Below are 24,740 nucleotides of genomic sequence, written 5' to 3' on the forward strand. Positions count from 1 at the left end.
AACTAGATCCCGCATGCCGCAACTAAGAGCCTGCATGCTGCAAAAAAGATCCTACATGCTGCAACTAAGGCCCGGTGCAGCCAAATAAATAAATAAAAACTTAATTTTTAGAAAAGTTTAAGACTTACAGAATGATTGTGAGGATAGTATAGAGTTCCCACATATCTCACAGCTAGCTGTCCCTATTTTTTTTCTTTTTAATGATATCTTTATTGAAAATTTTTGAAGTTTATTGAGAAAGTCATTAATTTTAATAATCTTTTTATATTCTCTATTTGATGAGACACTGTCAACACCTCTTCTTTTGTTTCTTTAAGCATGGTTTCCTTTGGTTCTTTGAACATATTTATAATGGCTACTTTAAGGTCTTTATTAAATCTAATATGCGATTGTTCTCATTGGCAGTTTTTGTTGCCTGCTATTTCCCCAAACATGTAGGTTTTCCTTTCTTTGTATGTCTTGCATTCTTTTTTTTCCCTTTGGAAACTAGACATTTTAGGTAATGTAGCAAGACTGGGTATTGGTTCTCTGGCTTTTTGCTTACTTGTTTAGTGATTGGCTTCATGAGTTTAGTGAAGTCTGTTTTCTCCCCACATTGTGAAATATCTAATGTTGCTCTTAGATGGAGCAGCCTTGAGCATGCACAGTCACTCTGGGATGGCAGTGATTTTGGCAGGGCTGTCTTTGTTTCTTTCCCTGGCCACAACCAGCGGTGAAGCCCCACTGATTGACAAGCTGCCTCTATTTTTTAACACACCAATATGATATATTTGTTACAATTAATAAACCAGTATTGATATATTTACTAAAGTCCATATTGTATTTAGATTTCCTTAGTTTTTACCTAATATCTTCTGTCTTTCCCAAAATTCCATGCAGGAAACCATATTACATTTAGTCATTGTGTTTCCTTAGGCTCTTCTTGGCTGTGACAGTTTTTCAGACTTCGTTTTTTCAGACTTTTGGCTTTTATTGGGTTGGCCAAAAAGTGCCTTTGGTTTTCAAGTAAAAATAAAAGACACATTTCTCATTATCTTATGGAGATGGCTAAACTCTAAAATAGTAATTGAAACAGAAGCAGAGAAAGCAGACATCCTTTTTTGTTCCTGATTTTAAGGAGTTCGTTTCAGAAGTTTCATCATTAAGTATGATGTCTGCTGTACATTTTTGGTAGATACCTTAGGATATGGAAGTTACCTTCTATCCCAGTTTTCTATGATCCATGGGAATAGTTACTTAATTTTATCAAGTGATTTTTCTGAGTCTACAGGAAATTCATGTAGATTTTCCTCTTTAATTTGTTAATGAATTATTTTTAAAAGATTTCATTATGTTGAACTATCCTGTTTAGTAATGATATACCATATTTTTACATACAGTACAGATTCAGTTCATTAATTTTTTTGGCTTTTGTCCCCCAGTTTAATTGAGATATAACTGACTGTAATACTTTATTTTGGAATGTGTTTACATTCATAACTGAGACGAGTCTACAATTTACCTTTCTCACACTCTAAGGTTCAGGTTTTGCTACTACGGTTATAAAACAACTTGGGGAACAAAATATTAATTTAATTCAAAAAGTATTTCTTAGAGACTTCTCTGGTGGTGCAGTGGTTAAGAATCCACCTGTCAATGCAAGGGACACGGGTTCGAGCCCTGGTCCGGGAGGATCTCACATGCCATGGAGCAACTAAGCCCATGCACCACAACTACTGAGCCTGCACTCTAGATCCCATGAGCCACAACTACTGAGCCCGTGCGCCACAACTACTAAAGCCTGCGTGCTTAGAGCCTGTGCTCCACAAGGGAAGCCACCGCAATGAGAAGCCCGTGCAGCGCAACAAAAGAGTAGACTCCGCTCGCCGCAACTAGAGAAAGCCCGTGTGCAGCAACGAAAACCCAACGCAGGGTTTCCCTGGTGGCGCAGTGGTTGAGAGTCCACCTGCCGATGCAGGGGACGCGGGTTCGTGCCCCGGTCTGGGAAGATCCCACGTGCCGCGGAGCGGCTGGGCCCGTGAGTCATGGCTGCTGAGCCTGTGCGTCCAGAGCCTGTGCTCCGCAACAGGAGAGGCCACAAAAGTGAGAGGCCCGCGTACCGCAAAAAAAAAAAAAAAAGACCCAACACAGCTAAAAATAATTAAATAAATAAATAAATATATATATATATAAAAGTATTTCTTATACAGATGGCCAATAGGCACACGAAAAGATGTTCAACATCCCTAATTACTACAGAAATGCATATCAAAATTACAATAAGGTACCACATCACATGGTCAGAATGGCCATCATTAGAAAGTCTACAAATAACAAATGCTGGATGTGGATGTGGAGCAAAAGTAACCCTCCTACACTGTTGGTGGGAATGTAAGTTGGTGCAGCCACTATGGAAAGCAGTATGAAAGTTCCTCAGAAAACTAAAAATAGAATTACCGTATGATTCATCAATCCCACTCCTGGGCATATATCCAGACAAAACTGTAATTCAAAAAGATACATGCACCCTGGGACTTCCCTGGTGGTCCAGTGGTTAAGAACCCACCTTCTAATGCAGGGGACACGGGTTCAATCCCTGCTTGGGGAACTAAAATCCCACACGCCATGGAACAACTAAGACCGTGCGTGCCGAAACTACTGAGCACATAAGCCACAACTAGAGAGCCCGCGTGCCGCAACTACACAGCCCATGTGCTCTGGAGCCTGCACGCCACAACTACAGAGCCCACGTGCTCTGGTGCCCACACGCCACAATTAGAGAACCCGCATGCCACAACTACTGAGCCTGAATGCCACAACTAGAGAGAAGTCCGTGTGCTGCAATGAAAGATCCCCCGTGCTGCAATGAAGATCCCGTATAACAAAGATCCGACGCAGCCAAAAATAAATAAATAAATAAGTAAATAAATATTTTTTTGAAAAATAGAGAATATCAGAAGTCAAAGAAGCTATTAGAGACTACTGAGATATTAGAAGACTCAAGAGACAACTGGAAATGGTTCCCACCAGTCAGAAACAAGATAATTAGAGCATCAAAAAGAATGGCAACTGTAATGTACTAAAATAAATAAAATATATATTTAAGAAAAAAATAACTTCTCCCTTTGATTAAAAGAAAATAAAAAGATACATGCACCCTTATGTTCATAGCAGCACTATTCACAATAGCCAAGGCATGGAAACAATCTAAATGTCCATCGACAGATGAATGTATAAAGAAGATGTGGTACATATACACAATGGAATATTAGCCATAAAAAAGAAAGAAACAATGCCACTGGCAGCAACATGATGCAACTAGAGATTATCATACTAAGTGAAGTAACTCAGAAAGAGAAAGAAAGGACAGACAGCAGAAGCAAGAAGAACTACAATTCTACAGCCTGTAGAAGGAACAGCACATTTACAGAAAAACAGACAAAGTGAAAAGGCAGAAGACTTTGTACCAGATGAAGGAATAAGATAAAACCCCAGAAAAACAACTAAATGAAGTGGAGATGGTCAACATTCCTGAAAAAGAATTCAGAATAATGATAGTGAAGATGCTCCAGGACCTTGGAAAAAGAATGGAGGCAAAGATCCAGAAGATGCAAGAAATGTTTAACAAACACCCAGAAGAGTTAAAGAACAAACAAAAAGAGATGAAAATACAATAACTGAAATGAAAAATTCACTAGAAGGAATCAATTGCAGAATAACTGAGGCAGAAGAACGGATAAGTGACCTGGAAGACAGAATGGTGGAATTCACTGCTGTGGAACAGAATAAAGAAAAAAGAATTAAAAGAAATGAAGACAGCCTAAGAGACCTCTGGGACAACATTAAATGCAACAACATTCGCATTATACGGGTCCCAGAAGGAGAAGAAAGAGAAAAAGGACCTGAGAAAATATTTGAAGAGATTATAGTCGAAAACTTCCCTAACATGGGAAAGGAAATAGCCACCCAAGTCCAGGAAGTGCAGAGTCCCAGGCAAGATAAACCCAAGGAGAAACATGCTGAGACACACAGTAATCAAATGGACAAAAATTAAAAACAAAGAAAAATTACTGAAAGCAACAAGGGAAAAACAACAAACAACACACAAGGGAACTCCCATAAGGTTAACAGCTGATTTCTCAGCAGAAACTCTACAAGACAAAAAGGAGTGGCATGATATACTTAAAGTGAAGAACGGGAAGAACCTACAACCAAGATTACCCGGCAAGGATCTCATTCACATTCAATGGAGAAATCAAAAGTTTTACAGACAAGCAAAAGCTAAGAGAATTCAGCACCACCAAACGAGCTCTACAACAAATGCTAAAGGAACTTCTCTAAGTGGGAAACACAAGAGAAGAAAAGGACCGACAAAAACAAAACCATAACAATTAAGAAAATGGTAATAAAAAAATACATATCAATAATTACCTTAAACATGAGTGGATTAAATGCTCCAACCACAAGACACAGACTCGCTAAAAGGATACAAAAACAAGACCCATAGAGACTTCCGGGAAGATGGCGGAAGAGTAAGACGCGGAGATCACCTTCCTCCCCACAGATACACCAGAAATACATCTACGCGTGGAACAACTCCTACGGAGCACCTGCTGAACGCTGGCAGAAGACCTCAGACCTCCCAAAAGGCAAGGAAGCCCCCCACGTACCTGGTTAGGGCAAAAGAAAAAAATAAACAGAGACAAAAGGATAGGGACGGGTCCTGCACCAGCGGGGGGAGAGAGCTGTGAAGGAGGAAAAGTGTCCACACACTAGGAAGCCCCTTCGCCGGCGGAGACTTCGGGTGGCGGAGTTGGGGAGCTTCGGAGCCGCGGAGGAGAGCACAGCAACAGGGGTGCGGAGGGCAAAGCGGAGAGATTCCAGCGCAGAGGATCGGGCCAACCAGCACTCACCAGCTGAGAGGCTTGTCTGCTCATCCGCCGGGGCGGGCGGGGCTGGGAGCTGAGGCGGGAGAGGACTGAGGTTGGCAGCGTGAACACAGCCTGCAGGGCGTTAGTGCACCGCAGCTAGCCGGGAGGGAGTCCGGGGAAAAGTCTGGACCTGCCGAAGAGGCAGGAGACTTTTTCTTCTCTCTGTGTTTCCTGGTGCACGAGGGGAGGGGATTAAGAACGCTGCTTAAGAGAGCTCCAGAGACGGGCGCGAGCAGTGCGGACCCCAGAGACAGACATGAGATGCTAAGGCCGCTGCTGCCGCCACCAAGAAGCCTGTGTGCGAACACAGGTCACTATCCACACCCCCTTCCGGGGAGCCTGTGCAGCCCGCCACTGCCAGGGTCCCGGGATCCAGGGACAACTCCCCCGGGAGAACGCACGGCGCGCCTCAGGCTAGCAACATCACGGTGGCCTCTGCCGCCGCAGGCCCGCCCCACACTCCGTGACCCTCCCTACCCGCCCCCCCCGCCCCCCCAGCCTGAGTGAGCCAGAGCCTCCGAATCAGCGGCTCCTTTAACCCCGTCCTGTCTGAGCAAAGAACAGAGCTGTGAGAACAAAGAAGAGAAAGGGAAATCTCTCCCAGCAGCCTCAGAAGCAGCGGATTAAAGCTCCACAATCAACTTGATGTACCCTGCATCTGTGGAATACATGAATAGACAACGAATCATCCGAAAATAAGGAGCCCTGTGGATGAAAGGCTCTTGGTGCTGCAGCCAGGAGTCAGTGCTGTGCCTCTGAGGTGGGAGAGCCAACTTCAGGACACTGGTCCACAAGAGGCCTCCCAGCTCCACGTAATATCAAACAGCGAAAATCTCCCAGAGATCTCCATCTCAACGCCAGCACCCAGCTTCACTCAACGACCAGCAAGCTACAGTGCTGGACATCCTATGCCAAACAACTAGCAAGACAGGAACACAACCCCACCCATTAGCAGAGAGGCTGCCTAAAATCATAATAAGTCTACAGACACCCCAAAACACACCACCAGACGTGGACCTGCCCACTAGAGAGACAAGATCCAGCTTCATCCACCAGAACACAGGCACAAGTCCCCTCCACCAGGAAGCCTACACAACCCACTGAACCAACCTTAGCCACTGGGGACAGACACAAAAAACAACAGGAACTACGAACCTTCAGCCTGCAAAAAGGAGACCCCAAACACAGTAAGATAGGCAAAATGAGAAGACAGAAAAACACACAGCAGATGAAGGAGCATGATAAAAACCCACCAGACCTAACAAATAAAGAGGAAATAGGCAGTCTACCTGAAAAAGAATTCAGAATAATGATAGTAAAGATGATGCAAAATCTTGGAAATAAAATAGACAAAATGCAAGAATCAGTTAACAAGGACCTAGAAGAACTAAAGATGAAACAAACAATGATGAACAACACAATAAATGAAATTAAAGATACTCTAGATGGGATCAATAGCAGAATAACTGAGGCAGAAGAACGGATAAGTGACCTGGAAGATAAAATAGTGGAAATAACTACTGCAGAGCAGAATAAAGAAAAAAGAATGAAAAGAACTGAGGACAGTCTCAGAGACCTCTGGGACAATATTAAACGCACCAACATTCGAATTATAGGGGTTCCAGAAGAAGAAGAGAAAAAGAAAGGGACTGAGAAAATATTTGAAAAGATTATAGTTGAAAACTTCCCTAATATGGGAAAGGAAATAGTTAATCAAGTCCAGGAAGCACAGAGAGTCACATACAGGACAAATCCATGGAGAAACACGACAAGACACATATGAATCAAACTGTCAAAAATTAAATACAAAGAAAGCATATTAAAAGCAGCAAGGGAAAAACAACAAATAACACACAAGGGAATCTCCATAAGCTTAACAGCTGATCTTTCAGCAGAAACCCTACAAGCCAGAAGGGGGTGGCAGGACATATTGAAAGTGTTGAAGGACAAAAACCTGCAGCCAAGACTACTCTACCCAGCAAGGATCTCCTTCAGATTTGATGGAGAAATTAAAACCTTTACAGACAAGCAAAAGCTGAGAGAGTTCAGCACCACCAAACGAGCTCTACAACAACTGCTAAAGGAACTTCTCTAGGCAAGAAACACAAAAGAAGGAAAAGACCTACAATAACGAACCCAAAACAATTAAGAAAATGGGAACACACATATCGATAATTACCTTAAATGTAAATGGACTAAATGCTCCCACCAAAAGACACAGATTGGCTGAATGGATACAAAAACAAGACGCATATATTTGCTGTCTACAAGAGACCCACTTCAGACCTAGAGACACATACAGACTGAAAGTAAGGGGATGGAAAAAGGTATTTCATGCAAATGGAAACCAAAAGAAAGCTGGAGTAGCAATTCTCATATCAGACAAAATAGACTTTAAAACAAAGATTATTAGTAGAGACAAAGAAGGACACTACATAATGATCAAGGGATCGATCCAAGAAGAAGATATAACAATTGTAAATATTTATGCACCCAACATAGGAGCACCTCAATACATAAGGCACATACTGACAGTCATAAAAGGGGAAATCGACAGTAACACATTCATAGTAGGGGACTTTAACACCCCACTTTCTCCAATGGACAGATCATCCAAAATGAAAATAAATAAGGAAACACAAGCTTTAAATGATACATTAAATGAGATGGAGGTAATTGATATTTATAGGACATTCCATCCAGAAACAACAGAATACACATTTTTCTCAAGTGCTCATGGAACATTCTACAGGATAGATCATATCTTGGGTCACAAATCAAGCCTTGGTAAATTTAAGAAAATTGAAATTGTATCAAGTACCTTTCCCGACCACAACGCTATGAGACTAGATGTCAATTACAGGAAAAGATCTGTAAAAAATACAAACACATGGAGGCTAAACAATACACTACTTAATAACGAAGTGATCACTGAAGAAATCAAAGAGGAAATCAAAAAATACCTAGAAACAAATGACAATGGAGACACGACGACTCAAAATCTGTGGGATGCAGCAAAAGCAGTTCTAAGACGGAAGTTCATAGCAATACAATCCTACCTTAAGAAACAGGAAACATCTCGAATAAACAAGCTAACCTTGCACCTAAAGCAATTAGAGAAAGAAGAATAAAAAAACCCCAAAGCTAGCAGAAGGAAAGAAATCATAAAAATCAGATCAGAAATACATGAAAAAGAAATGAAGGAAACAATAGCAAAGATCAATAAAACTAAAAGCTGGTTCTTTGAAAGGATAAACAAAATTGATAAGCCATTAGCCAGACTCATCAAGAAAAAAAGGGAGAAGACTCAAATCAATAGAATTAGAAATGAAAACGGAGAGGTAACAACTGACACTGCAGAAATACAAAAGATCATGAGAGATTACTACAAGCAACTTTATGCCAATAAAATGGACAACCTGGAAGAAATGGACAAATTCTTAGAAAGGCACAACCTGCCAAGACTGAATCAGGAAGAAATAGAAAATATGAACAGACCAATCACAAGCACTGAAATTGAAACTGTGATTAAAATTCTTCCAACAAACAAAAGCCCAGGACCAGATGGCTTCACAGGCGAATTCTATCAAACATTTAGAGAAGAGCTATCACCTATCCTTCTCAAACTCTTCCAAAATATAGCAGAGGGAGGAACACTCCCCAACTTATTCTACGAGGCCACCATCACCCTGATACCATAACCAGACAAGGATGTCACAAAGAAAGAAAACTACAGGCCAATATTACTGATGAACATAGATGCAAAAATCCTCAACAAAATACTTGAAAACAGCATCCAACAGCACATTAAAAGGATCATACACCATGATCAAGTGGGGTTTATTCCAGGAATGCAAGGATTCTTCAATGTAAGCAAATCAATCAACGTGATACACCACATTAACAAATTGAAGGAGAAAAACCATATGATCATCTCAATAGATGCAGAGAAAGCTTTTGACAAAATTCAACACCCATTTATGATAAAAACCCTGCAAAAAGTAGGCATAGAGGGAACTTTCCTCAACATAATAAAAGCCATATATGACAAACCCACAGCCAACATCGTCCTCAATGGTGAAAAACTGAAAGCATTTCCACTAAGATCAGGAACAAGACAAGGTTGCCCACTCTCACCACTCTTATTCAACATAGTTTTGGACGTTTTAGCCACAGCAATCAGAGAAGAAAAGGAAATAAAAGGAATCCAAATCGGAAAAGAAGAAGTAAAGCTGTCACTCTTTGCAGATGACATGATCCTATACATAGAGAATCCTAAAGATGCTACCAGAAAACTACTAGAGCTAATCAATGAATTTGGTAAAGTGGCAGGATACAAAATTAATGCACAGAAATCTCTGGCATTCCTATACACTAAGGATGAAAAATCTGAAAGTGAAATCAAGAAAACACTCCCATTTACCATTGCAACAAAAAGAATAAAATATCTAGGAATAAACCTACCTAAGGAGACACAAGACCTGTATGCAGAAAATTATAAGACACTGATGAAAGGAATTAAAGATGATACAAATAGATGGAGAGATATACCATGTTCTTGGATTGGAAGAATCAATATTGTGAAAATGACTCTACTACTCAAAGCAATCTGCAGATTCAATGCAATCCCTATCAAACTACCACTGGCATTTTTCACAGAACTAGAACAAAAAATTTCACAATTTGTATGGAAACACAAAAGACCCCGAATAGCCAAAGCAATCTTGAGAACGAAAAACGGAGCTGGAGGAATCAGGCTTCCTGACTTCAGACTATACTACAAAACTACAGTAATCAAGACAGTATGGTACTGGCACAAAAACAGAAAGATAGATCAATGGAACAGGATAGAAAGCCCAGAGATAAACCCACGCACATATGGTCACCTAATCTTTGACAAAGGAGGCAGGAATGTACAGTGGATAAAGGACAGCCTCTTCAATAAGTGGTGCTGGGAAAACTGGACAGGTACATGTAAAAGTATGAGATTAGATCACTCCCTAACACCATACACAAAAATAAGCTCAAAATGGATTAAAGACCTAAATGTAAGGCCAGAAACTATCAAACTCTTAGAGGAAAACATAGGCAGGACATTCTATGACATAAAACACAGCAAGGTCCTTTTTGACCCACCTCCTAGAGAAATGGAAATAAAAACAAAAGTAAACAAATGGGACCTAATGAAACTTAAAAGCTTTTGCGCAGCAAAGGAAACCATAAACAAGACCAAAAGACAACCCTCAGAATGGGAGAAAATATTTGCAAATGAAGCAACTGACAAAGGATTAATCTCCAAAATTTATAAGCAGCTCATGCAGCTTAATAACAAAAAAAAAACCCAATCCAAAAATGGGCAGAAGACCTAAATAGACATTTCTCCAAAGAAGATATACAGACTGCCAACAAACACATGAAAGAATGCTCAACATCACTAATCATTAGAGAAATGCAAATCAAAACTACAATGAGATATCATCTCACACCAGTCAGAATGGCCATCATCAAAAAATCTACAAACAATAAATGCTGGAGAGGGTGTGGAGAAAAGGGAACCCTCTTACACTGTTGGTGGGAATGTAAATTGATACAGCCACTGTGGAGAACAGTATGGAGGTTCCTTAAAAAACTACAAATATGGGGCCTCCCTGGTGGCGCAGTGGTTGAGAGTCCGCCTGCCGATGCAGGGGACGCGGGTTCGTGCCCCGGTCCGGGAGGATCCCACATGCCGCGGAGCGGCTGGGCCCGTGAGCCATGGTCGCTGAGCCTGCGCGTCCGGAGCTTGTGCTCCGCAACGGGAGGGGCCGCAGCAGTGAGAGGCCTGCGTACCGCAAAAAAAAAAAAAAAAAAAAAACTACAAATTGAACTACCATATGACCCAGCAATCCCACTACTGGGCATATACCCTGAGAAAACCATAATTCAAAAAGAGTCATGTACCAAAATGTTCATTGCAGCTCTATTTACAATAGCCCAGAGATGGAAACAACCTAAGTGTCCATCATCGGATGAATGGATAAAGAAGATGTGGCACATATATACAATGGAATATTACTCAGCCATAAAAAGAAACGAAATTGAGCTAATTGTAATGAGGTGGATAGACCTAGAGTCTGTCATACAGAGTGAAGTAAGTCAGAAAGAGAGAGACAAATACCGTATGCTAACACATATATATGGAATTTAAGAAAAAAAAATGTCATGAAAAACCTAGGGGTGAAACAGGAATAAAGACACAGACTTACTAGAGAATGGACTTGAGGCTATGGGGAGGGGGAAGGGTAAATGGTGACAAAGCGAGAGAGGCATGAACATATATACACTACCAAACGTAAGGTAGATAGCTAGTGGGAAGCAGCCGCATAGCACAGGGAGATCAGCTCGGTGCTTTGTGACCACCTGGAGGGGTGGGATAGGAAGGGTGGGAGGGATGGAGATGCAAGCGGGAAGAGAGATGGGAACATATGTATATATATATAAGTGATTCATTTTGTTGTGAAGCTGAAACTAACATACCATTGTAAAGCAATTATACTCCAATAAAGATGTTAAAATGAAAACAAAAGAAAACAAAACAAGACCCATATATATACTGTCGAGAAGAAACCCACTTCAGATCTAGGGACACATACAGACTGCAACTGAGGGGATGGAAAAAGATATTCCATGTAAACGGAAATCAAAAGAAAGCTGGAGTAGCAATACTCATATCAGATAAAATACACTTTAAAATAAAGAATGTTACAAAAGACAAGGAAGGACACTACATAATGATCAAGGGATCAATCCAAGAAGAAGACATAACAATTATAAATATACATGCACCCAATATGGGAGCACCTCAATATATAAGGCAACTGCTAACAGCTATAAAAGTCGAAATCGACAGTAACGCAATAATAGCGGGGGACTTTAACACCTCACTTATACAGATCATCCAAACAGAAAATAAATAAGGAAACACAAGTTTTAAATGACACAATAGACCAGATAGACTTAATTGATATTTATAGGACATTCCATCCAAAAACAACAGAATACACATTCTTCTCAAGTGCACACACAACATTCTCCAGGATAAATCACATCTTGGGTAACAAATCAAGCCATCAGTAAATTTAAGAAAACTGAAATCATATTAAGCATCCTTTCTGAACACAATGCTATGAGATTAGAAATCAATTACAGGGAAAAACACGTAAAAAACACAAACACATGGAGGCTAAACAATACATTACTAAATAACCGAGAGATCACTGAAGAAATCAAAGAGGAAATAAAAAAATACCTAGAGACAAAAGACAATGAAAACACGACGATCCAAAACCTATGGGATGCAGTAAAAGCAGTTGTAAAAGGGAAGTTTATAGCAATACAAGCCTACCTCAAGAAATAAGAAATATCTCAAATAAACAATCTAAGCTTCCACCTAAAGGAACTAGAGAAAGAAGAACAAAACCCAAAGTTAGTAGAAGGAAAGAAATCATAAAGATCAGAACAGAAATAAATGAAATAGAAGCAAAGAAAACAATAGGAAAGATAAATAAAACTAAAAGCTGGTTCTTTGAGAAGATAAGCAAAATTGACAAACCATTAAAACAAAATTAACAAACCATAAGCCAGACTCATGAAGAAAAAGAGAAAGAGGACTCAAATCAATAAAATGAAAAAGAAGTTACAACAGACATCACAGAAATACAAAGCATCCTAAGAGACTACTACAAGCAACTCTATGCCAATAAAATGGACAACCTGGAAGAAATGGACAAATTCTTAGAAAGGTATAACCTTCCAAGACTGAACCAGGAAGAAATAGAAAATTTAAACAGACCAATCACAAGTAATGAAATTGAAATTGTGATTAAAAATCTTCGAACAAAAAGAAGTCCAGGACCAGATGGCTTCACAGGTGAATTCTATCAAACAGTTAGAAAAAAGCTAACACCCATCTTTCTCAAACTCTTCCAAAAAATGGTAGAGGAAGGAACACTCCCCAAATCATTCTATGAGGCCACCATCACCCTGATACCAAAACCAGACGATACTACAAAAAAACAAAATTACAGACCAGTATCACTGATAAATATAGATGCAAAAATCCTCAACAGAATACTAGCAAACAGAATCCAACAATACATTAAAAGGATCATACACCATGATCAAGTGGGATTTATCCCAGGGATGCAAGGATTCTTCAGTATACACAAATCAACCAATGTGATACACCATATTAACAAACTGAAGAATAAAAACCATATGATCATCTCAGTAGATGCAGAAAAAGCTTTTGACAAAATTCAACACCCATTTATGATAAAAACTCCCCAGTAGGGTCCTCCCACGGGGACCTGGCCTGAGGAGCAGTGGCTGAAGCTTCGAAGACTAGGGCGGCGCAACAGCCATGTGGATGAAAGGCTCTTGGTGCTGCAGCCAGGAGTCAGTGCTGTGCCTCTGAGGCGGGAGAGCAAACTTCAGGACACTGGTCAACAAGAGACCTCCCAGCTCCACATAATATCAAACGGCGAAAATCTCCCAGAGACCTCCATCTTAACACCAGCACCCAGCTTCACTCAACGACCAGCAAGCCACAGTGCTGGACAACCTATGCCAAACAACTAGCAAAACAGGAACACGACCCCACCCATTAGCAGAGAGGCTGCCTAAAATCATAATAAGGCCACAGACACCCCAAAACACACCACCAGACGTGAACCTGCCCACTAGAGAGACAAGATCCAGCTTCATCCACCACAACACAGGCACTAGTCCCCTCCACCAGGAAGCCTACACAACCCACTGAACCAACCTTAGCCACTGGGGACAGACACCAAAAACAACGGGAACTACGAACCTGCAGCCTGCAAAAAGGAGACCTCAAACACAGTAAGATAAGCAAAATGAGAAGACAGAAAAACACACAGCAGATGAAGGAGCAAGATGAAAACCCACCAGACCTAACAAATGAAGAGGAAATAGCCAGTGTACCTGAAAAAGAATTCAGAGTAATGATAGTAAGGATGATCCGAAATCTTGGAACTAGAATGGACAAAATGCAAAAAACAGTTAACAAGGACCTAGAAGAAATAAAGATGAAACAAGCAACGATGAACAACACAATAAATGAAATTAAAAGTACTCTAGATGGGATCAATAGCAGAATAACTGAGGCAGAAGAACGGATAAGTGACCTGGAAGATAAAATAGTGGAAATAACTACTGCAGAACAGAATAAAGAAAAAAGAATGAAAAGAACTGAGGACAGTCTCAGAGACCTCTGGGACAACATTAAACGCACCAACATTCGAATTATAGGGGTTCCAGAAGAAGAAGAGAAAAAGAAAGGGACTGAGAAAATGTTTGAAGAGATTATAGTTGAAAACTTCCCTAATATGGGAAAGGAAATAGTTAATCAAGTCCAGGAAGCACAGAGAGTCCCATACAGGACAAATCCATGGAGAACACGACAAGACACATATTAATCAAACTGTCAAAAATTAAATACAAAGAAAGCATATTAAAAGCAGCAAGGAAAAAACAACAAATAACACATAAGGGAATCCCCATAAGGTTAACAGTTGATCTTTCAGCAGAAACCCTACAAGCCAGAAGGGAGTGGCAGGACATACTGAAAGTGATGAAGGAGAAAAACCTGCAGCCAAGACTACTCTACCCAGCAAGGATCTCCTTCAGATTTGATGGAGAAATTAAAACCTTTACAGACAAGCAAAAGCTGAGAGAGTTCAGCACCACCAAACCAGCTTTACAACAAATGCTAAAGGATCTTCTCTCTAGGCAAGAAACACAAGAGAAGAAAAGACCTATGATAACGAACCCAAAACAATTTAGAAAATGGGAATAGGAACATACATATCGATAATTACCTTAAATGTAAATGGACTAAATGCTCCCACCAAAAGACACAGATTAGCTGAAAGGATACGAAAACAAGACCCTTATATATGCTGTCTACAAGAGACACACTTCAGACCTAGAGACACATACAGACTGAAAGTGAGGGGATGGAAAAAGATATTCCATGCAAATGGAAACCCAAAGAAAGCTGGAGTAGCAATTCTCATATCAGACAAAATAGACTTCAATATAAGGACTATTAAAAGAGACAAAGAAGGACAGTACATAATGATCAAGGGATCGATCCAAGAAGAAGATAAAAAATTGTAAATATTTATGCACCCAACATAGGAGAACCTCAATACATACGGCAAATACTAACAGCCATAAAAGGGGAAATCGACAGTAACACATTCATAGTAGGGGACTTAAACACCCCACTTTCACCCATGGACAGATCATCCAAAATGAAAATAAATAAGGAAACACAAGCTTTAAATGATACATTAAACAAGATGGACTTAATTGATATTTATAGGACATTCCATCCAAAAACAACACAATACACATTTTTCTCAAGTGCTCATGGAACATTCTCCAGGATAGATCATATCTTGGGTCACAAATCAAGCCTTGGTAAATTTAAGAAAATTGTAATTGTATCAAGTATCTTTTCCGACCACAACGCTATGAGACTAGATATCAATTACAGGAAAAGACCTGTAAAAAATACAAACACATGGAGGCTAAACAATACACTACTTAATAACGAAGTGATCACTGAAGAAATCAAAGAGCAAATCAAAAAATACCTAGAAACAAATGACAATGGAGACACAACGACCCAAAACCTATGGGCTGCAGCAAAAGCAGTTCTAAGGGGAAGTTTATAGCAATACAAGCCCACCTTAAGAAGCAGGAAACATCTCGAATAAACAACCTAACCTTTGCACCTAAAGCAATTAGAGAAAGAAGAACAAAAAAACCCCAAAGCTAGCAGAAGGAAAGAAATCATAAAAATCAGATCAGAAATAAATGAAAAAGAAATGAAGGAAACAATAGCAAAGATCAATAAAACTAAAAGCTGGTTCTTTGAGAAGATAAACAAAATAGATAAACCACTAGCCAGACTCATCAAGAAAAAAAGGGAGAAGACTCAAATCAATAGAATTAGAAATGAAAAAGGAGAAGTAACAACTGACACTGCAGAAATAAAAAAGATCATGAGAGATTACTACAAGCAACTCTATGCCAATAAAATGGACAACCTGGAAGAAATGGACAAATTCTTAGAAATGCACAACCTGCCAAGACTGAATCAGGAAGAAATAGAAAATATGAACAGACCAATCACAAGCACTGAAATTGAAACTGTGATTAAAATTCTTCCAACAAACAAAAGCCCAGGACCAGATGGCTTCACAGGCGAATTCTATCAAACATTTAGAGAAGAGCTATCACCTATCCTTCTCAAACTCTTCCAAAATATAGCAGAGGGAGGAACACTCCCCAACTTATTCTACGAGGCCACCATCACCCTGATACCATAACCAGACAAGGATGTCACAAAGAAAGAAAACTACAGGCCAATATTACTGATGAACATAGATGCAAAAATCCTCAACAAAATACTTGAAAACAGAATCCAACAGCACATTAAAAGGATCATACACCATGATCAAGTGGGGTTTATTCCAGGAATGCAAGGATTCTTCAATGTAAGCAAATCAATCAACGTGATACACCACATTAACAAATTGAAGGAGAAAAACCATATGATCATCTCAATAGATGCAGAGAAAGCTTTTGACAAAATTCAACACCCATTTATGATAAAAACCCTGCAAAAAGTAGGCATAGAGGGAACTTTCCTCAACATAATAAAGGCCATATATGACAAACCCACAGCCAACATCGTCCTCAATGGTGAAAAACTGAAAGCAGTTCCACTAAGATCAGGAACAAGACAAGGTTGCCCACTCTCACCACTCTTATTCAACATAGTTTTGGACGTTTTAGCCACAGCAATCAGAGAAGAAAAGGAAATAAAAGGAATCCAAATCGGAAAAGAAGAAGTAAAGCTGTCACTCTTTGCAGATGACATGATACTATACATAGAGAATCCTAAAGATGCTACCAGAAAACTACTAGAGCTAATCAATGAATTTGGTAAAGTGGCAGGATACAAAATTAATGCACAGAAATCTCTGGCATTCCTATACACTAAGGATGAAAAATCTGAAAGTGAAATCAAGAAAACACTCCCATTTACCATTGCAACAAAAAGAATAAAATATCTAGGAATAAACCTACCTAAGGAGACACAAGACCTGTATGCAGAAAACTATAAGACACTGATGAAAGAAATTAAAGATGATACAAATAGATGGAGAGATATACCATGTTCTTGGATTGGAAGAATCAACATTGTGAACATGACTCTACTACCCAAAGCAATCTGCAGATTCAATGCAATCCCTATCAAACTACCACTGGCATTTTTCACAGAACTAGAACAAAAAATTTCACAATTTGTATGGAAACACAAAAGACCCCGAATAGCCAAAGCAATCTTGAGAACGAAAAACGGAGCTGGAGGAATCAGGCATCCTGACTTCAGACTATACTACAAAGCTACAGTAATCAAGACAGTACGGTACTGGCACAAAAACAGAAAGATAGATCAATGGAACAGGATAGAAAGCCCAGAGAGAAACCCACACACATATGATCACCTTATCTTTGATAAAGGAGGCAGGAATGTACAGCGGAGAAAGGACAGCCTCTTCAATAAGTGGTGCTGGGAAAACTGGACAGGTACATGTAAAAGTATGAGATTAGATCACTCCCTAACACCATACACAAAAATAAGCTCAAAATGCATTAAAGACCTAAATGTAAGGCCAGAAACTATCAAACTCTTAAAGGAAAACATAGGCAGAACACTGTATGACATAAATCACAGCAAGATCCTTTTTGACCCACCTCCTAGAGAAATGGAAATAAAAACAAAAAATAAACAAATGGGACCTAATGAAATTTCAAAGCTTTTGCACAGCAAAGGAAACCATAAACAAGACCAAAGACAACCCTCAGAATGGGAGAAAATATTTGCAAATGAAACAACTGACAAAGGATTAATGTCGAAAATTTACAAGCAGCTCATGCAGCTCAATAAGAAAAAAACAAACAACCCAATCCAAAAATGGGCAGAAGACCTAAATAGACATTTCTCCAAAGAAGATATACAGACTGCCAACAAACACATGAAAGAATGCTCAACATCATTAATCATTAGAGAAATGCAAATCAAAACTATGATGAGATATCATCTCACACCAGTCAGAATGGCCATCATCAAAAAATCTAGAAACAATAAATGCTGGAGAGGGTGTGGAGAAAAGGGCACACTCTTGCACTGCTGGTGGGAATGTGAATTGGTACAGCCACTATGGAGAACAGTATGGAGGTTCCTTAAAAAACTACAAATAGAACTACCATATGACCCAGCAATCCCACTACTGGGCATATACCCTGAGAAAACCATAATTCAAAAAGAGTCATGTACCAAAATGTTCATTGCAGCTCTATTTACAATAGCCCAGAGATGGAAACAACCTAAGTGCCCATCATCGGATGAATGGATAAAGAAGATGTGGCACATATATACAATGGAATATTACTCAACCATAAAAAGAAACGAAATTGAGCTATTTGTAATGAGGTGGATGGACCTAGAGTCTGTCATACAGAGTGAAGTAAGTCAGAAAGAGAAAAACAAATACCGTATGCTAACACATATATATGGAATTTAAGGGAAAAAATGTCATGAAGAACCTAGGGGTAAGACAGGAATAAAGACACAGACCTACTGGAGAACGGACTTGAGGATATGGGGAGGGGGAACGGTGAGCTCTGACAAAGCGAGGGAGAGGCATGGACATATATACACTACCAAATGTAAAATAGATAGCTAGTGGGAAGCAGCCGCATAGCACAGGGAGATCAGCTCGGTGCTTTGTGACCGCCTGGAGGGGTGGGATAGGGAGGGTGGGAGGGAGGGAGATGCAAGAGAGAAGAGATATGGGAACATATGTATATGTATAACTGATTCACTTCGTTATAAAGCAGAAACTAACACACCGTTGTAAAGCAATTATACCCCAATAAAGATGTTAAAAAAAAAAACAAAAAAACTCCCCAGAGAGTGGGCATAGAGGGAACCTACCTCAACATAATAAAGGCCATATACGACAAACGCATAGCAAACATCATTCTCAATGGTGAAAAACTGAAAGCATTCCGTGTAAGATCAGGAACAAGCAAGGATGTCCACTCTCGCCACTATTATTTAACATAGTTTTGGAAATCCTAGCCACGGCAATCAGAGAAGGAAAAGAAATAAAAGGAATCTAAACTGGAAAAGAAGAAGTAAAACTGTCACTGTTTGCAGATGACATGATACTATACATTCAGAATCCTAAAGATGGCACCAGAAAACTACTACAGCTAATCAATCAATTTGGTAAAGTCGCAGGATACAAAATTAATGCACAGAAATCTCTTGCCTTCCTATATACTAATGATGAAAAGTTGGAAAGAGAAATTAAGGAAACGCTCCCATCTCCCATTGCAACAAAAAGAATAAAATACCTAGGAATAAACTTACGTAGGGTAAGGCAGAAGACCTGTAAGCAGAAAACTATAAGACAATACTGAAAGAAATTAAAGATGATGCAAACAGATGGAGAGATATACCATGTTCTTGGATTGGAAGAATCAATATTGTGAAAATGACTATATGATCCAAAGCAATCTACAAATTCAATGCAATCCCTAGCAAATTACAAATGGCATTTTTTACAGAACTAGAACAAAAAATCTTAAAATTTGAATGGAGACACAAAAGACCCTGAATAGGCAGAGCAGTCTTGATGGGAAAAAACAGAGCTGGAGTAATCAGACTCCCTGATTTCAGACTATACTACAAAGCTACAGTCAACAAGATAATATGGTACTGGCACAAAAACAGAAATATAGAACAATGGAACAAGACAGAAAGCCCAGAGATAAACCTATGCATCTATGGTCAACTAATCTATAACAAAGGAGGCAAGGATATACAATGGAGAAAAAACAGTCTCTTCAATAAGTGGAGCTGGGAAAACTGGACAGCTAAATGTAAAAGAATGAAATTAGAACAGTCCGTACCACCATCCACAAAAATAAACTCAAAGTGGATTAGAGACCTAAATCTAAGACTGGACACTATAAAACTCTTAGAGGAAAACATAGGAAGAACACTCTGTGACATAAATCACAGCAAGATCTTTTTTGATCCACCTCCTAGAGTAATGGAAATAAAAACAAAAATAAACAAATGGGACCTAATGAAACTTCAAGGCTTTTGCAAAGCAAAGGAAACTACAAACAAGACGAAAAGACAACCCTCAGAATAGGAGAAAATATCTGCAAACGAATTAATGGACAAAGGATTAATCTCCAAAATATATAAACAGCTCATGCAGCTCAATATCAAAAAAACAAACAGCCCAATCAAAAATTGGCAGAAGACCTAAATAGACATTTCTCCAAAGAAGACATACAGATGGCCAAGAGGCACATGAAAAGCTACTCAACATCACTAATTACTAGAGAAATGCAAATCAAAACTACAATGAGGTATCACCTCACACCAGTTAGAATGGGCATCATCAGAAAATCTACAAACAACAAATGCTGGAGAGGGTGTGGAGAAAAGGAAACCCTCTTGCACTGTTGGTGGGAATGTAAATTGATACAGCCACGATGGAGATCAGTATGAAGGTTCCTTAAAAACCTAAAAAGAGAATTACCACGTGACCCAGCAATCCCACTACTGGGCACATACCCAGAGGAAACCATAATTCAAAAAGACACATGCGCCCCAATGTTCATTGCAGCACTATTTACAACAGCCAGGTCACGGAAGCAACCTAAATGCCCCTCGACAGACAAATGGATAAAGAAGATGTGGGACATATATACAATGGAATATTACTCAGCCATAAAAAGGAACGAATTGGGTCATTTGTAGAGACGTGGATGCATCTAGAGACTGTCATACAGAGAGAAGTCAGAAAAAGAAAAACAAATATTGTATATTAATGCATAGATGTGGAGCCTAGAAAAATGGTACAGATGAACCAGTTTGCAGGGCAGAAGTTGAGACACAGATGTAGAGAACAAACGTATGGACACCACGGGGGGAAAGTGGCAGGGGAGATTGGGATTGACATATACATACTAATATGTATAAAATGGATAACTAATAAAAACCTGCTGTATAAAATAAATAAAATTCAAAAAAGAGAAAGACAAATACCATATGGTATTCCTTATATGTGGGATCTAAAATATGACACAAATAAGCTTATCTATGAAACAGAAACAGAGTCACAGACACAGAGAACAGACTTGTGGTTGTCAGTGGGGAGGCGGTTGGAGGACGGATGGACTGGGAAGTTGGGGTTAGCAGATGTAAGTTTTTATATACAGAATGGATAAACAACAAGGTCCTACTGTATAGCACAGGGAACTATATTCAATATCCTATGATAAACCATAATGGAAAAGAATGTTAAAAAAAAGAATGTACATATATGTATAAAGGAATCACTTTGCTGTACAGCACAAATTAACACAACATTGTAAAACAACTACAATTAAAAAAAACTATTTCTTATTAGTATAGTTTAAAATGGGAAAAATCTTGTTTTACTGTGTGTTGATATGTATTATATTCACGAGATCGGTTTTTTGTTAAGTACACTGGTGAGGGAAGTATGTTTTGGACTGATTCATTCTGGCTTTGGAAACGTTTGAATTTTTCAATAACTTTATGTTTTCCCTCCCAAATTCCACTATAATTGCTTCCTAGATTTAGATGAACACTCAAAACAAGTTTTATTTTTAGAAACCTTGATAATGTTTTTTTAAAAAGCTTTCTAAAAAGTTTGGGATATTAAGATATGTTTACATTTGTGGCTAAGATGAACCCAAGTGGGACTCTAAATTGGGGGATTCCAATGGAAATGTTTGGTCAGGGATGATGAGATAATGGCATTGATTAAACAAAGCAGGTTCCTGGGGAAAACAAAAAACAAAAAACGGAATCACCTTTCCAGGAAACTAGGCAAATTCCAAGAGGGAAATAACTGATGAAATGTAAAGATTACCATTTTGTTAGTAGGAGTTAAATTTAAGGTTCAGATATGTAATAAATGATACACGTACACGTTGTAGACAATTCAAAGTATCAAAAATAAAGGAAAAGTTGAGACACTGATGAAAGACCGAAGACCCAAATAAATGGAAAGATATTCCATGCTCATGGTTGTAAGAATACTGATAAAATGTCCATACTACCCAAAGCAATCTACAGGTTCAATGCAATCCTTGTCAAAATTCCAATGGCATTTTTCACAGAAATAAAACAACCCTAAAATTTATATGGAACCACAACACATCCTGAATAGCCAAAGCAATCTTGATAAAGAAGAACAAAGCTGGAGACATCACAAAGCTATAGTAATCAAACAGTATAAAAACAAACACATAGATCCATGGAACAGAATAGAGAGCCCAGAAATAAACTCGTGCATATACAGTCAATTAATTTATGACAAAGGAGCTAAGAATATACCATATTCAATAAATGCTGTTGGGAAACTAGACAGCCACATGCAAAAGAATGAAAGACCACTATCTTACACAATACACAAAAAATTACCTCAAAATGGATTAAAGAACTGAATGTAAGGCCTGAAACCATAAAACTCCTAGAAGAAAGCATAAAGCAGTAACCTCCTTGTCACAGGTCTCGGTGATGATTTTTTGGATCTGACTCCAAAAGCAAAGGCAATAAAAGCAAAAACAAATTAGTGGTACTGCAATAGACTAAAAAGCATCTGCATTGAAAAGGAAACCATCAACAAAATGAAAACGCAACCTACTGAATGGGAAAAGACATTTGCAAATCATGTACCTGACAAAGAGTTAATATCCAAAATATATTAAAAACTCATACAACTCGGGCTTCCCTGGTGGCGCAGTGGTTGAGAGTCCGCCTGCCGATGCAGGGGACACGGGTTCGTGCCCCGGTCTGGGAAGATCCCATATGCCGCGGAGCGGCTGGGCCCGTGAGCCATGGCCGCTGAGCCTGCGCGTCCGGAGCCTGTGCTCCGCAACGGGAGAGGCCGCAACAGTGAGAGGCCCACGTACCGCCAAAAAAAAAAAAAACCAAACTCATACAACTCAATAACAAAAAAACAATCAAATTAAAAAACAGGCAGATCTGAATAGGTATTTTTTCAAAGAAGACATACAGATGGGAAACAGGTGCTTGAAAAGGTGCTCAACATCACTAACAATCAGGGAAACACAAACCACAATGAGCTATCACCTCCCACCTGTTACGATTGGCTCTCATCAACAAGAGCTAACACGTGTTGGTGAAGATGTGGAGAAAGGGAACCCTTACGCACTGTTGGTGGGAATGTAAATTGGTGCAGGCGCTACAGAAAACAGTACAGAGGTTCCTTCAAAAATTAAAACTACTATTATCTGGCCCACACCCAAACCTACAGCACTGGATTCCGAACACGGCCCGGGCAGGTGTGGCAGTGCCCCCTTGACATGAAGCGGCCTGCGTGGCCAGGGAACCCCACGGCCCCCTGTCAGGACAGTGTGGCATTGCCAGCCAACTCTAGATATAGTGCACCAGGTAGTGCCCCGTCCACTTGCCCCACTGCTGGGCAGGAGATGCACTTGTTTGGGGTCTACCGTGTCTGGGCACAAACGGCTCCCCTTAAACTGCCACCCAAGGGCACAGCAGGACAATGGCCTCTGCCCTGTGCCCCTCATTCTCTGACTCCCTCAGTGGCCCAGAGGCTGCCTCCCACCGGGCTCTCTGGCTGCATCCCCACACCTCGTTGGGGAGTGCCTTCTCACCTGGCCTGTTCCTGCTAGTTGGAAAGAGCTGCATAGATCAGTCCCCATCCAGTTTGTACAGTCCTTGTAACTACTCCCCCCCCAAACCCACCCCCTTCGGTTCTGCCTGGGACTGGACTGGGTCCGCCATGCCAGCCCTTTTGGACGTAACTCCTGTAGTATCTGCTTTGACCCCTGCCCCAGTCTTTGCTCCCTAGGTCCCCTGTCCTCTGGACTGGAAGTTAAGGAAGGCTGCATGGAGGAAGCAGCTGCTCTCACTATTCAGTGTAAGTGGGAGGGTGTCTTGGCAGAGAAGGGTGCTTCCCTACGTACGGGCTTACCAGCAGCCCTGGCCCACTGGGACAGCTGCGATGCAGGAGGGTGAGGTGCAGGGCCTCCTCACTAGTCTCTGCTCCCTTCCAGGCACTTGCCTGCTGCATTAGCAGCCAGTCTTGTTTGGGCCCACGCTGCCCTCCCCTCTGCTCTTCAGCAGTCCTGCCTCCATGCCCACTCGTGCACTTGGCTGCTTCAGCACTCACGCCCAGCGCTGTAAGACTTGTGTCTCTGAATGGACTGTGAGCCCCTAGGGCAGGGCTCCATCAGTCAACCTTGTGTCCCTGCTACACATCGGTGCTATTAAACATGAGTTAGATCCATAGGGGAAAAAAAAAAATCCAGAAGTTCTGAGTATTTACTAGAAGACAATGAAAAACACTAACTTGAAAAGATACCTGCACCCCCATGTTCACTGCAGCATTATTTACAATCTCCAATGCATGGAAACGACCTAAGCGTCCACCAACGGATGAATGGATAAGGAAAATGTGATGGAATACTATTCAGCAAAAAAAGAATAAACTCTTGCCATCTGAGACAACACAGGTGGAACTTGAGAGCGTTATGCTAAGTGAAATAAGTAAATAAGTCAGAGAAAGGCAAATACCGTATGACTTCATTATATGTGGAATCTAAACAAACAGACAAAAAACAAACTAAAAAACAAAAAAC

General features: G+C 40.0%; 1 long non-coding RNA gene across 1 annotated transcript in view; it reads right to left on the minus strand.

Moving 5' to 3' along the window:
* Positions 1-24,740, minus strand: part of LOC132522632 (uncharacterized) — a 58,124-nt gene that overhangs the window by 31,717 nt on the left and 1,667 nt on the right. The window lies entirely within an intron of this gene.

This window comes from Lagenorhynchus albirostris, chromosome 1, assembly GCF_949774975.1.
Source record: "Lagenorhynchus albirostris chromosome 1, mLagAlb1.1, whole genome shotgun sequence".
Taxonomy (NCBI): domain Eukaryota; kingdom Metazoa; phylum Chordata; class Mammalia; order Artiodactyla; family Delphinidae; genus Lagenorhynchus; species Lagenorhynchus albirostris.